At 44.1% G+C, this 13,232-nt stretch overlaps 1 pseudogene; it reads right to left on the reverse strand.

The window, feature by feature from the left end:
* Positions 1–245: 245 nt before the first annotated feature.
* On the reverse strand, positions 246–3,413 carry LOC113886437 (annotated as a pseudogene).
* Positions 3,414–13,232: the final 9,819 nt, after the last annotated feature.

Raw genomic sequence — 13,232 nt, forward strand, 5'->3', positions numbered from 1 at the left:
ACTGGGGAATGAAGACGCCACTTTCCTTGGGGAGTGGAGTCTCTGGGCCACCCTTCACCCTCAGCTGCCGCTGAGACACGGTCTGGCTGAGGCCGGGGGCTCTGCCCACAGTGGTGAGAGTTGGTCCTCTGGTGTTGCGAGCGAACCTGAGGACACGGCCGGCCCGAGAACGCCCCCCTCACCCTGCCCCCCGACTCCTCACCCCTCACCCCGCACTTCTGCCGCCTGACGTTGCCGGCAGGGGAAGGGGGCAGGGGGCGCGGAGTTTGGAGCCGAGCTTCCTGAAGGTGTCCTGGGTGGCGCGCGGGGCTCCCTCCCCGCCAGGCCGCTGTCCAGGGCCTCCTCGGAAGTTTGTCGGAGGCCCCCTCACCACCTGCGGCTCAACAGGGGCGCGGGCGGGTCCCAGCCGCCAGCCCTTGCGAAGGGAGCCCTCTGCAGCGGGAAGAGCAGGGGGAGGAGGTTGTGGAGGGGAGCGCACCCGCTCTCGCTCTCCCAGCACATCAGCGCCAGCCCGGGCCCCGCGACGCTCTGGGCAACAGTGACCGCGGAAGCCGCAGCAGACGCCGACGCCTCTTTGAGGGAGTTCCTCTTCGGGGGGCCATCACCTCCTTCCCTCTGGCCGGCCTGTCCTTGGGCAGGTCCCCGTGGCAGCCAGCCGGGCTCTCGGCTGCAGTGGGAGCCTCCCCAGGTGGGATGCAGGTGTGGTTAGAGGAGACCTGGCTGCCTCCGGTCTCCCTGGCTCCGGAGGACACGGAGCCCTCCCCCATCGCCCTGATCCTGCGGATCCCCCGCTTCGGGTCTGGAGTCGGTTCCCTCCTCTCAGTCCAGGGGCAGCGAGCAGTCAGTGGTGTCTGAGACTTAGAACCGAGAGCCAGGATCTTGGTTCTCAGGGTCACTGCTGCCCTCAAATATCAGACCCTCGCTCCTGGGCTCCTCGGGGCCGGCCCGCCATTCCCCCGCCCCCGCCCTGGGCACCTCTGCCCGCACGGGCGTCAGGCTGTCTTTTCAGGCGCTCGGAGACTAAGTCTCTCATCCCCCTACAGACGCCAGCTCTACAGGGCTGAAGTCATTCACCGTCAGGGGCCCGGCTCTTCCGGGGCCGTGGGGGCCTGGCGGTAGAAGTGAGCCAGTCCGGTCACCAGCTCATGCCCCCTAATCCTTAGAGCAGACGGCGAGAGTAGGGGGTACCGCTCGGGACCCAGACCCCGGCTCGCTACTCGAGCCCACTGCGCTGAACCTCGGGTAAGACGGAGGAGGGTCCTCTGGCCGGGGGTGGGGGGAGAGCTGGGACTGGCTCGGCCAAGCCAAGGCAGGTTCGGGGGCTTCCTCCTGGCTCTCCGAGGCCAGAGGTCTGAACGCTGGGCTGGGGTCCTGGTCCCTAGGCTCTCCAGGCTCCGCTGGGCGGGTCCCGCTGGGGGTAGCTCCCGGCCGAGCTGTTGAACTTGAGCTCCTCCTCGGGGCTGCCAGTGGAGCTCTCTCCGCGAAAACTAGAAGCTCAGGGTCCGAGGCGCCCAGGGAGAGGCTGGAGCGGCGGGCGTTGAGGGTCTGGTAGGAAGGGCTAATGGGCGCGGGGTGGTGGGGTGGAGGAAAGCGGGCGGGTCCTTCGCGCTCCTCTCCGTCAACAGCCCAGAGTCATTCTCTGCTGCTCCAGCCAGATCCCCAGCTCCCCAGCCGCTACTTCAGCTCCTGCGCCTCGTGGTCTCGGTTGTCCTTCACCGCTTCGTTGAATCTGACACAAAGTCACTGACTATCTGGAGGCATTTGTCCAGTTGCGCGGTGTCTTTGTCTTCACAAAAGAAGTCCGTGAAGGCATTGCGGCTTGTCTTCGAGCCCTTGCTTCCAGCGCCCCAGCTTTTCCAGGGCACATTGAAAGAAGAAAATCTTCGTCCACTGACACCCACCCACCACCCCGCTGGATGTTCTTTAGAGATCTCGTCTTGATCCCAAAAGCCAGGAAGCAGCTAAGCCCGTGGGTCACAACTACTGAGCCCACTTGCTGCAATTCCCGAAGCCCCAGCGCCCTAGACCCCAGAGATCCGCAGCAAGAGAAGCCACGGGATTGAAAAGCTAGAGAGTAGCCCCCTCTTCCTGCAAGTAGAGAAACCCTGCGTGCAGCAAGGAAGACCCAGCACAGCCATAAATAAATAAAATTGTATTTTTAAAAAAGAGAGAGTGCACCCTGCCTTCGTATTTTCCAGAGATAATCTAGCATCCTTGAGAACACGATGAAACTTTTCAGAAAAGTTCAGAAGCACGGCATCTTCCTTTTGGGCTTCCCGTGCAACAACGCAGGAGATTCACCATAGGTTTATTTGCATTGTCTGCCAAGTTGAGCAAAGAAGACAGTTTAAATCACACTGCATTGCTAGCATGCCCCCTCTGCAATCATGATATTCCCTTCTTGCAGCACCAAGTATATTAATAATATCGAATGTAGTTCCTCACACACATCAGCTCTTTTGTAGCAGTTTTGAGAAGCATCATGTCTGTGTATAGACAAGAAGAAGGCAAAAATTCTAATTTAGCACCATGACTTCAATCCGCAGTGAGTAGTTTGGCATCTGAATTAAGGGATCTTCCCAGGACAGCTTGGCCATGTCTCTACTTAATGCTTTTAATTTCTTCATATCTTCTGACTCTGGCAAAAGCTTAAGAAATTCTCACAATGCCTCTGGTCCATCATGCTCACTCTTTCCTTGGTGAATGTCTTCTTCAATGGACCAAGGAGAATTCTTAAATAACTTAAGAAATATCCCAATGTTCATGCTCTGTTTTGCATCCAAGATAGTAATCTCTTCTCTGGCCTTCCTGAAGGACAATTTTAAAGCCTTCCTCTCCTAGAAGAGGAAGACTTGGTGGTATTTTCTTGCTGCCCAAACAGCTTCTGGGTGGTCCCTGTGTCGATTTGGTACTGATGCTGTTGCCTGGTGCCAAGGTCCAGATGTTGGTTTTGCTATGAACCTGGTCCTCTGGAATGGTTTTCCAATTTAAAAAAAGAAGCTTCTCATTCACTTTTTCTTACCAAGGTGGCTGTAGCTGTTCAGGTGAGAGGTTGAGGGTAGTTCTGGGGTGGGGAGAGGGACCAGAGGCCCTCCAGTCAACGGAGGGGGAGAGGGAGGAGAAAGAGGAAACCCTTCTAAGGAGTTTGAACCTGGTCGGTGGGTGGAGAGGAGTTGGTGGTGGTGCTTGCCCAACCATGCATCCAGCTGCTGTGTTGCTATTCCTACTTCCTTTATCACTGACCAAGCAGATACAATTCATAGCATGCATAGTATGTTGCCTTTTAAGGAGATAATTTCTTGACCTAGGGGAAGCAGACACAGACATCCGACTTATGCCATACTTTTCCAGCCACTAGCAGGAGGAGAAGTGGTTGACACAGGATGAGACGGTCAGATGGCATCATGAACACAATGGACATGAGTTTGAGCAAGCTCCGGGAAAACAGGGAAGCCTGGCATGCTGCAGTCAATAAGATGGCAGAGAGACGGACACGACTGAGCAAATGAACAATGAGAAGAAGTCTGTCTCCGTTGGGTGTCATCTTCCAAACCAACGCGCCACCAGCTGGACACACAAAAGGCTCTGAGGGCGCCGCATCCGCCGGAGTCCCTGGGGGGCCGCGTCTGCATGGCGGCAGCAGAGGGACGCGGGTACGGTTCCCCCCGGGTCGCCAGCCCCAGCGCGTCTTCTCGCGGCAAGGGCTGGAGGGGTGAGGGCGCGGGCTCAGGTGCGCGGCGGTGATGACAGCTCAGCGCGGGGACACGCGGGCCCACGGGATCACACGGGGCAGTCTCGGACCCATCCACTTTCCTGAGGGCTGATCGCCCCGGCCTGAACCTGCTGTTTTAAAAATGCAAGCAAATATTTCACACTGGATTTGACTTAAACTACTATTAAATTTGAACAACTTTCATATACTAATTAACCAGAGCATTTGAAATATAAATTTAATTTGTAGTGATTTTATTAAATGTATATACATTTTGAATTCTGTTTATCCTGTTATTTTCCCCACGATTTTGATAACTTCATAATATTTTACATATGTTTATTGTTTAAAAAAATGAGAAAATTGCAAAGAAAAAGTAGTAAGCACTTAAAAATCTGCTCTTTAAAGGTCCCCATCATTATAATTTCAATGAATGAATTTCCAAGGAGCACTTAATCTTTCTCTTTGCCAATGACTTTTGTTGTCGAAACTAGCATGTACTAAGTTTACAGATGTATTGGTATCTACTTCTGTATTTCTGTTGGTACTGGTTACCTATGCTACTCTATTCTGATTTTGGTAAATTTAGAGTTCATTATGTGCTGATCCATATATAAACCAGCCACATCCTAATTACACAGTATTTCTGTTTCTGAATTATCTTGTCCATTAATATTAATAATTTATTGATAAGTTAGCTTTTCAGCTACCTCCCCCCAAATATTGAATTGTTAGTAGAATTGCCTGTTCCCATATATTATACATTGAGTTGTAAATGAAATTAGTATTTCCTTAGTGTATTAGTGTATTTTCTTGCTACTTTGTAGATAGAAAGGGTTTTTTCCTTATATTTTTCTCTTTCTCATCAGTGATATGAAGTCTTAAAAGTTTGTCAGGTAGGAATCTTTTTCATTTGTTTCTCGAGAATTTTCTGCTGAAAAAAAAAAAAAAAAACAGACACAGCCAATCAACCAATTAGCAAAAATAAACATTATAAAACAAAAATAAAAATAATTTGGGATGCACTCGCTGCATAAATACAAACTGGCCTTCTAACCATCACCTTTTTGTAATCCAGCAAAATCCATGGGATTAAAACTCATGCTGGAGAAAGGCTTTGCTAACCATACAGACCCAAGAAAGCAGTTTTGAAACTTGCTGCTCTCACTTGAGATTTTCAGACCTCTGACCAATGACACCTTTAGGAAGGCAAGAGGTAAATTAAAAATCTAAGGGATTCCATATGTATGCATTAACATATAATATTTGCTTTTCTCTTTCTGACTTACTTCACTCTGTATAACAGGCACTAGGTTCATCCACCTCACTAAAACTGACTCAAATTCATTCCTTTTTATGGCTGACTAATAGTCCATCCGGAGAAGGCAATGGCACCCCACTCCAGTAGTCTTGCCTGGAAAATCCCATGGATGGTGGAGCCTGGTAGGCTGCAGTCCATGGGGTCGCTAAGAGTCGGATACAACTGAGCAACTTCACTTTCACTTTTCACTTTCATGCATTGGAGAAGGAAATGGCAACCCACTCCAGTGTTCTTGCCTGGACAATCCCAGGGATGGGGGAGCCTGGTGGGCTGCCGTCTATGGGGTTGCACAGAGTCGGACACGACTGAAGTGACTTAGTAGTAGTAGTAATAGTCCATTATATATATATATGTATAACATTTTCTTTATCCATTCATCTATGGACACAGTGGGGGAAGAAGAGGGTAGGACAGATTGAGAAAGTAGCATTGACATATGTACGCTGCTGCTGCTGATATATATTATATATATATATATATATATAGTTGCTTCAGTCGTTTCTGATTCTTTGAGACCCTATGGACCAGCAGTCTCCCCTCTCCATGGGATTCTCCAGGCAACAACACTGGAGTGGGTTGCCATGCCCTTCTCCAGGGGATCTTCCCGACCTGGAGATTGAACCTGCATCTCTTATGTCTCCTGCATTACAGGCAGATTCTTTACCACTGAGCCACCAGGGAAGTCTATATATATATCAACACACGTGATTTGTGCTGTTGTATGGCAGAAATCAACAGAACAATGTAAAGCAATTATCCTGTAATTGAATATTTTTTTATTTTTTTAATTTAATTTTATTTATTTTATTTTATTTTATTTTTTTTTATTCTTCCAATTTTATTTTATTTTTAAACTTTACATAATTGTATTAGTGTTGCCAAATATCAAAATGAATCCGCCACAGGTATACATGTGTTCCCCCTCCTGAACCCTCCTCCCTCCTCCCTCCCCATACCATCCCTCTGGGTCGTCCCAGTGCACTAGCCCCAAGCATCCAGTATCGTGCATCGAACCTGGACTGGCATCTCATTTCATACATCCTATTTTACATGTTTCAATGCCATTCTCCCAAATCTTCCCACCCTCTCCCTCTCCCATAGAGTCCATAAGACTGTTCTATACATCAGTGTCTCTTGTGCTGTCTCATACACAGGGTTATTGTTACCATCTTTCTAAATTCCATATATATGCGTTATTATACTGTATTGGTGTTTTTCCTTCTGGCTTACTTCACTCTGTATAATAGGCTCCAGTTTCATCCACCTCATTAGAACTGATTCAAATGTTTTCTTTTTAATGGCTGAGTAATACTCCATTGTGTATATGTACCACAGCTTTCTTATCCATTCATCTGCTGATGGACATCTAGGTTGCTTCCATGTCCTGGCTATTATAAACAGTGCTGCGATGAACATTGGGGTACACGTGTCTCTTTCCCTTCTGGTTTCCTCAGTGTATATGTCCAGCAGTGGGATTGCTGGATCATAAGGCAGTTCTATTTCCAGTTTTTTAAGGAATCTCCACACTGTTCTCCATAGTGGCTGTACTAGTTTGCATTCCCACCAACAGTGTAAGAGGGTTCCCTTTTCTCCACGCCCTCTCCAGCATTTATTGCTTGTAGACTTTTGGATCGCAGCCATTCTGACTGGTGTGAAATGGTACCTCATAGTGGTTTTGATTTGCATTTCTCTGATAATGAGTGATGTTGAGCATCTTTTCATGTGTTTGTTGGCCCTCTGTATGTCTTCTTTAGAGAAATGTCTATTTAGTTCTTTGGCCCATTTTTTGATTGGGTCATTTATTTTTCTGGAGTTGAGCTGTAGGAGTTGCTTGTATATTTTTGAGATTAGTTGTTTATCAGTTGCTTCATTTGCTATTATTTTCTCCTATTCTGAAGGCTGTCTTTTCACCTTGCTAATAGTTTCCTTTGATGTGCAGAAGCTTTTAAGGTTAATTAGGTCCCATTTGTTTATTTTTGCTTTTATTTCCAATATTCTGGGAGGTGGGTCATAGAGGATCCTGCTGTGATGTATGTCGGAGAGTGTTTTGCCTATGTTCTCCTCTAGGAGTTTTATAGTTTCTGGTCTTATGTTTAGATCTTTAATCCATTTTGAGTTTATTTTTGTGTATGGTGTTAGAAAGTATTCTGGTTTCATTCTTTGATGCCGGGAGCCGGCATATTGCATATTGAGTGCATATTGCATATTGAGTGCAGCACTTTACACAGCATCACCTTTCAGGATCTGGAATAGCTCAACTGGAATTCTATCACTGCCAGGAGCCAGCGTGAGGAACTCCACCCATGACAAAGGTCATGAGGAAGGAGGCTTGGCATACGCAAAGGCGGGATCGAGCCTCAGGAGTCCCCCATCTACCCCCCAAACCAGAGTCTGCCTACTTTCTGCTTTGTGCTTTCACCTACACCTCTGACTTTACGGGGGGCTGTCCCCCACTACCTCTCTCTGAAAAAAGAGTTAGCTTACAGCTCCAGTTAATAATGCCTGGGTGTGACAGTGTTTAACCTACAAACTCCTTTGGAAATCCTCTAGCCTGCCTGAATAGGTTTTTCCAGCTGCATGTGATTGTTCAGAGCCTCCCAACTGTGAGAGGCAGGAGATGTTCTAAACTGTCTAAACACAGATTCCTTTGAGTAGTTAAAAGATTAATTAGAAATTGTATTGGTGAAGGGATTTTCACTTGTTGGGCCAATGTTTGCTGCTAAGTTTCCATATCCCTTACCTGCTGTGTCCCTGGCAGTGTATTAATTAATATAATTAGTGTAAATAGTAGCTTTAATGTTTGTAACCTGGGATCCTTGAGTTAATTCTTTTTCTTGTTATAGCCCACCACACCTTTGCTCTGTAGCAATGCAACTTTATCTAATGCTTTTGGAGGGTGGCTCCTGACCAATCACCTTTAGAGAAAAATAAGTTTTCTGAAGAAAGGGTCTTAAAATGTTAACAGGCCTCTGGGCCAGAAGATGATGCAAATCACCTAAGCTTTTGCATATGATAAGTTTGCAGGAAGAAAGCCTGGCTTGCTGCATGACTCTACCCCTTCCCCCATTATCCTCTATGCATAACTTAAGGTATAAAAACTACTCTGGAAAATAAAGTGCGGGCCTTGTTCACCGAAATTTGGTCTCACCATGTCGTTCTTTCTCTTACCTTCTGGCTGAATTATTCAGCCTCTTTTCTCCATGGAATTTCCTCAATGAGCTATCCTTATTTCAGCCTCTTTTCTGCACTGAATTTCCTCACTGAGCTATCCTTATTCTATTACTCTTTATATCTTTGATAAATATTTAAATAAATAGGTCACCTATGCCGTCTCTCCTTCGAATACCCTGGATCAGCCGGGGCTGGACCCTGGCACTTTTACAAGTGGTTGACCAGATTTCCCAGCACCACTTGTTAAAGAGATTGTCTTTAATCCATTGTATATTCTTACCTCTTTTGTCAAAGATAAGGTGTCCATATATGCGTGGATTTATCTCTGGGCTTTCTATTTTGTTCCATTGATCTATATTTCTGTCTTTGTGCCAGTACCATATTGTCTTGATAACTGTGGCTTTGTAGTAGAGCCTGAAGTCAGGTAGATTGATTCCTCCAGTTCCATTCTTCTTTCTCAAGATCACTTTGGCTATTCGAGGTTTTTTGTATTTCCATACAAATTGTGAAATTATTTGTTCTAGCTCTGTGAAGAATACTGTTGGTAGCTTGATAGGGATTGCATTGAATCTATAAATTTCTTTGGGTAGTATACTCATTTTCACTATATTGATTCTTCCAATCCATGAACATGGTATATTTCTCCATCTATTAGTGTCCTCTTTGATTTCTTTTGCCAGTGTTTTATAGTTTTCTATATATAGGTCTTTAGTTTCTTTAGGTAGATATATTCCTAAGTATTTTATTCTTTTCGTTGCAATGGTGAATGGAATTGTTTCCTTAATTTCTCTTTCAGTTTTCTCATTATTAGTGTATAGGAATGCAAGGGATTTCTGTGTGTTGATTTTATATCCTGCAACTTTACTATAGTCATTGATTATTTCTAGTAATTTTCTGGTGGAGTCTTTAGGGTTTTCTATATAGAGGATCATGTCATCTGCAAATAGTGAGAGTTTTACTTCTTCTTTTCCAGTTTGGATTCCTTTGACTTCTTTTTCTGCTCTGATTGCTGTGGCCAAAACTTCCAAAACTATGTTGAATAGTAATGGTGAAAGTGGCACCCTTGTCTTGTTCCTGACTTTAGAGGAAATGCTTTCAATTTTTCACCATTGAGGATAATGTTTGCTGTGGGTTTGTCATATATAGCTTTTATTATGTTGAGGTATGTTCCTTCTATTCCTGCTTTCTGGAGAGTTTTTATCATAAATGGATGTTGAATTTTGTCAAAGGCTTTCTCTGCATCTATTGAGATAATCATATGGCTTTTATTTTTCAATTTGTTAATGTGGTGTATTACATTGATAGATTTGCGGATATTGAAGAATCCTTGCATCCCTGGGATAAAGCCCACTTGGTCATGGTGTATGATCTTTTTAATGTGTTGTTGGATTCTGATTGCTAGAATTTTGCTAAGAATTTTTGCATCTATGTTCATCAGTGATATTGGCCTGTAGTTTTCTTTTTTTGTGGGATCTTTGTCAGGTTTTGGTATTAGGGTGATGGTGGCCTCATAGAATGAGTTTGGAAGTTTACCTTCCTCTGCAATTTTCTGGAAGAGTTTGAGCAGGATAGGTGTTAGCTCTTCTCTAAATTTTTGGTAGAATTCAGCTGTGAATCCGTCTGGACCGGGGCTTTTGTTTGCTGGAAGATTTCTGATTACAGTTTCAATTTCCGTGCTTGTGATGAGTCTGTTAAGATTTTCTATTTCTTCCTGGTCGAGTTTTGAAAAGTTGTACTTTTCTAAGAATTTGTCCATTTCTTCCAATTTCTGCCCTAATTTTTATGGTTTCTTTCCTTCTACTAACCCTGGGGTTCTTCATTTCTTCTTTTCTAGTTGCTTTAGGTGTAGAGTTAGGTTATTTCTTTGATCTTTCTCTTGTCTCTTGAGGTAAGCTTGTATTGCTATGCATTGTCCCCTTAGCACGGCTTTTACTGAATCCCGTAGGTTTGGGGTTGTTGTGTTTTCATTTTCATTCGGTTCTATGCAGATTTTGATTTTTTCTATGATTTGTTGGTTATTCAGAAGCATGTTGTTTAGCCTCCATATGTTTGTATTTTTAATAGTTTTTCCCCCTATGCTGCTGCTGCTAACTCGCTTCAGTCGTTTCCGACTGTGTGCAACCCCACAGATGGCAGCTCACCAGGCTCCCCCATCCCTGGGATTCTCCAGGCAAGAACACTGGAGTGGGTTGTCATTTCCTTCTCCAGTGTATGAAAGTGAAAAGTGAAAGTGAAGTCCCTCAGCCATGTCCAACTCTTAGCGACCCCATGGACTGCAGCCTACCAGGCTCCTCCGTCCACGTGATTTTCCAGGCAAGAGTGCTGGAGTGGGGTGCCATTGCCTTTTCACTCTATAGTTGACATCTAATCTTACCACCTTGTGATCAGAAAAGATGCTTGGAATTATTTCAAGTTTTTTTGAATTTACCAAGGCTATATTTATGGCCCAGGATGTGATCTATACTGGAAAAGCTTCCATGTGCACTTGAGAAAAAGGTAAAATTCATTGTTTTGGGGTGAAATGTCCTATAGATATCAGTTAGGTCTAACTGGTCCATTGTATCATTTAAAATTTGTGTTTCCTTGCTAATTTTCTGTTTAGTTGATCTATCCATAGGTGTGAGTGGGGTATTAAAAGTCTCCCACTATTATTGTCTTACTGTTAATTTCCCCTTTCATACTTGTTAGCATTTGCCTTACATATTGCAGTGCTCCTATGTTGGGTGAATATATATTTATAAATGTTATATCTTCTTCTTGGATTGTTCCTTTGATCATTATGTAGTGCCCTTCTTTGTCTCTTTTCACAGCCTTTATTTCAAAGTCTATTTTATGGGATATGAGTATTGCTACTCCTGCTTTCTTTTGGTTTCCATTTGCATGAATCTGTTTCCAGCCCTTCACTTTCAGTCTGTAGTGTCCCTTGTTTTGAGGTGGGTCTCTTGTAGACAGCATATATAGGGGTCTTCTTTTTGTATCCATTCAGCCAGTCTTTGTCTTTGGTTGGGGCATTCAACCCCTTTACATTTAAGGTAATTATTGATAAGTATGATCCCATTGCCATTTACTTTGTTGTTTTGGGTTCAAGTTTACACATCTTTTCCTGTTTCCTGTCTAGAGAAGATCCTTTAGCATTTGGTGAAGATCATTTAGCACCTTGTTTGGTGGTGCTGAATTCTCTGAGCTTTTGCTTGTCTGTAAAGCTTTTGATTTCTTCATATTTGAATGAGATCCTTGCTGGGTATAGTAGTCTGGGTTGTAAGTTTTTCTCTTTCATCACTTTAGGTATGTCCTGCCATTCCCTTCTGGCCTGAAGAGTTTCTATTGAAAGATTAGCTGTTATCCTTATAGGAATCCCCTTCTGTGTTATTTGTTGCTTTTCCCTTGATGCTTTTAATATTTGTTCTTTGTGTTTGATCTTCGTTAATTGATTAAAATATGTGTCTTGGGGTGTTTTGCCTTGGGTTTATCCTGTTTGGGACTCTCTGGGTTTCTTGGACTTGGGTGACTATTTCCTTCCCCATTTTAGGGAAGTTTTCAACTATTATCTCCTCAAGTATTTTCTCATGGCCTTTCTTTATGTCTTCTTCTGCTGGGACCCCTATGATTCGAATGTTGGGGCATTTAACAATGTCCCAGAGGTCTCTGAGGTTGTCCTCATTTCTTTTAATTCTTTTTTCCTCTCTGTTTCATTTATTTCCACCATTCTATCTTCCACCTCACTTATCCTATCTTCTGCCTCAGTTATTCTACTGTTGGTTCCCTCCAGAGTGCTTTTGACCTCAAATATTCCATTATTCATTTTGGATTGACTCTTTTTTATTTCTTCTATGTCCTTGTTAAACATTTCTTGCATCTTCTCAATCCTTGTCTCCAGTCTATTTATCTGTAACTCCATTTTGTTTTCAAGATTTTGGATCATTTTTACTATCATTATTTTGAATTCTTTTTCAGGTAGACTCCCTATCTCCTTCTGTTTTGTTTGATTTGGTGGGCATTTATCATGTTCCTTTACCTGCTGAATATTTCTCTGGTTTTTTCATTTTGTTTAGATTTCTGTGTTTGGGGTGGTCTTCTGTATGCTGGAAGTTTGTGGTTCCTCTTTATTGTGGAGGTTCCTCCCTGTGGGTGGGGTTGGACAAGTGGCTTGTCAAGGTTTCCTGGTTAGGGAAGCTTGCATCTGTGTTCTGGTGAGTGGAGCTGGATCTCTTCTCTCTGAAGTGCAATGAAGTATCCAGTAGCGAGTTTTGAGGTGTCTATGGGTTTGGTGTGACTTTTGGCCACCTGTATTTTAATGCTCAAGGTTATGTTCCTGCATTGTTGGAGAATTAGCTTGGTATGTCTTGCTCTGAAACTTGTTGGTTCTTGGGTGGAGCTTGGTTTCAGTGTAGATATGGAGGCTTTGGGATGAGCTCTTGTAGATTAATGTCCCCTGGAGTCAGGCATTTTCTGGTGTTCTCAACTTTTGGATTTAAGCCTCCTGCCTCTGGCTTTCAGTCTTATTCTTACAGTAGCCTCAAGACTTCTCCATCTATACAGCACTGATGATAAAACATCTAGGTTAATGGTGAAAAGATTCTCCACAGTGAGGGACACCCAAAGAGGTTCACAGAGTTACATGGAGAAGAAAAGAGGGAGGAGGGAGATAGAGGTGACCAGGAGGAGAAGAGGGGGAATCAAAAGGAGAGAGACAAATCTAGCCAGTAATCAGTTCCCTAAGTGTTCTCCACAGCCTGGAACACCCAAAGAGATTCACAGAGTTAGGTAGAGAAGAGAAGAAGGAGGGAGGAGATAGAGGTGACCTGGGGGAGAAAAAGGAGAGTCAAAAGGGGGAGAGAGCAATCAAGCCAGTGATCACACCTCTAAGTAAAAATGGGTACTGAAGATTAGATTCTTAAAGGTACAAAATTGACAACAAATACCAAAAAGCAAAGATTAAAAATCTAGAGTAGAGGTTAGACTCTCAAAAATACAATATTAAAAAACAAAACAAAATCACAAAAATTATTAAAATATATATATGAAATT

The sequence above is a fragment of the Bos indicus x Bos taurus genome, chromosome 29, assembly GCF_003369695.1.
Source record: "Bos indicus x Bos taurus breed Angus x Brahman F1 hybrid chromosome 29, Bos_hybrid_MaternalHap_v2.0, whole genome shotgun sequence".
NCBI classification, from domain to species: domain Eukaryota; kingdom Metazoa; phylum Chordata; class Mammalia; order Artiodactyla; family Bovidae; genus Bos; species Bos indicus x Bos taurus.